General features: G+C 37.1%; 1 protein-coding gene across 2 annotated transcripts in view; it reads right to left on the reverse strand.

Moving 5' to 3' along the window:
• Seipin (lipid droplet biogenesis associated protein seipin) overlaps positions 1–2,500 on the reverse strand; it is a 22,205-nt gene that overhangs the window by 1,035 nt on the left and 18,670 nt on the right. The window lies entirely within an intron of this gene.

A 2,500-nucleotide genomic window follows, 5' to 3' on the forward strand; every position in this document is an offset into this window, starting at 1 on the left:
TTGAATGCGCGGTACACATGCTGTACCACCCGTCCTGTGTGGGTTAATATATTTAGTTGTCTAACATGTTGATGCTGGGAGCACACGCAGGCTGAAATTGTCTATTCCTTTTGTTAACCCACACAGGACGGGTGGTACAGCATGTGTACCGCGCATTCAAAAGCCCAGTTGCCGGGCGGCACAGTATTGTGCCGGCCATTCAATTGATTTAGGCCTAATAATTCGAACGCCCCGGCATTTGGACATTCAAGGCTAGAATTCCCCCGTCGGGAATGGGTTAAACTTCACTATTATCATTTTTTTAAAACATAAAAGGCTCTATGAGAACTTCATTGCGTTACCATCAGTTATTAGGCTGTATGACCTGGTAACACCATTCCTTCAACTTTTGGAAAAGAAAGAAAAAAAAAAAAAAAGAATTTTCCCACCCACCCATATCATTTCTGTTAGTAAGGTTATAATAATAAGAGTTTACGGTGACAATTATGGACAGAAGTATAAGTGAGCGTGGTATGAATCAGTCTCATTTTATACCTTTATCCACAGTAAATATGATATTAACCCATTGGCAGCGGATGGCATGATTTGCTGCAAAGGCAGAGTCAGTCATAGACGCGGATGGCATCATGCCAGACATGCAAAACAGCCATCCTACTGCACAGACCTTTTTTTAATACTGCGACCAATGGGTTAATAACAGTAATAATAATAATGTCAATATCAATAATAACAAGAACTTATTTCCCTAAAATTCAAGGATGGTAGGCAGTGTAATTCAATCCTTTGTGATTATGTATATCACATGTCAATGAATAAACAAATTATAAAAAAAAAAAAAAATAAATAAATAAAAATAATAAAAATCAAACGAAACCATAGTGGACCATGCATGTTCCCAGCATCAATAGGTTAACTCCAAAAGTGGGAGATCGGACTGAAAATGAGTTTATACCAACCAGAGATCAGAATTTAGATTTGCGAAAGGAAAGAAAAAAAGAGACACACGGAGTGAAAAAACACAAACACAAAATTCATAGCACATTTTGCTAATTCAATATAAACATTAACCCTCTCGTGACGGGTGGTACACTACTGTACCGCGCATTCTAGGCCCGTTCGCTGGGGACACAATACGGCGTCGTTTATTTAACTGATTTAGGCCTATGCGTTCGAGAGCCCCGGCATTGTAACATGCAAGGCTGGAATGCCCCCGTCGTGAATGGGTTAATATAACCTTTACCATAACACCAAATGAAGTGTTTCCTATAACCTAACTTTACTTCAAACTCAATGAATGTTAAATGTTCAAGTTATACTTCAAAGAATTCATATTATATTTTAGTGAAGTGATTAAGGTTGACTTGATTTAGGAAGACTCAAAGGTTGACAAAGAAATGGGAGGAAGGGGAAAAAAAGGAAAGACTCAACGAAGAAAAGTGACCAAAGGAAGAGAAAAGGAAAGAAAAAAAGAGAAAAAGAGGAAGAAATAAAAATAAAAAGGACAATGAAGAGACAATGTGAGTAGGTAGGTTAGGTATCATGATATATCATCATATATCTTGTCAACATGAATTACTTATTGATTCACCTTGTTGATTTATCAAAAACTGATATTTTATATGTCACTGGTAAATAATAACATTTTGCTTTCATTTTGTAACACCACATTTACAAACAATCTAGCTCGCTAAAATGATCAAATTCTAAATATCATAATTAAACTATCATGATTAGACCACTCCACTTCACCAAAAATCAATGCTAGTAGGTAAATTCCCTTGCAAATTGGTTAATAAACAAAAGACATTCACTTCTCATGGTTAATCCACGTATGAGAAAGATCAATTACCTTGTTATAAAAGAGCTTTTCATTGTGATCTTAGTGCCATTTCATTTTCTAAAATCCCTCTAAGCATAAAGGTTGATAAAGAAGTTGTTAGTATGCAGGTAGTGGTAGTTTAGTTGACTGAGTGTACATAAAGACAGATATATAGTTTGATAGACAGATAGACAAATGGGTAATGAAGCGCATAAAACATGTTAACCCTACGACGACGGTGCGTCACAGCTAAATTCCCGATGCCGGGGCGTCATGCCAGTGTGACGTTTCCAATGTAATATTGCAATGGCCCGGCGTAGGGGTTTTCACGTAGCGCGTGCCCCGTCGGGAAAGGGTTAATGATAGTCGAGTGGTTGGTTGGTGGCTGAGCAGATTTTGTAGAGCTGGAGATGTCAAGATATGCGAGAAAATAATGAAGTACTTATGGCCTATCCATTGCATAAACTTTCTTTTAACTATCTATCTACCTTTCCATCTATCTATACTATGAATCCCATCATATTTCCACTAAATTTATTTCTATAACTTAAATGCTCTCTATCTATTTATCTCAATTTCATACCTATCTAGGCATCCAGACTATTATTTACACTCGCAAACTCCCATGATCTCTTAACCCTTTGACAGTGGATGGCATGATTTGCTGACAAGGCAGAGTTG

Source organism: Penaeus japonicus, unplaced genomic scaffold (assembly GCF_977035675.1).
Source record: "Penaeus japonicus unplaced genomic scaffold, GWHDUDI00000001_assembly GWHDUDI00000040, whole genome shotgun sequence".
Taxonomy (NCBI): domain Eukaryota; kingdom Metazoa; phylum Arthropoda; class Malacostraca; order Decapoda; family Penaeidae; genus Penaeus; species Penaeus japonicus.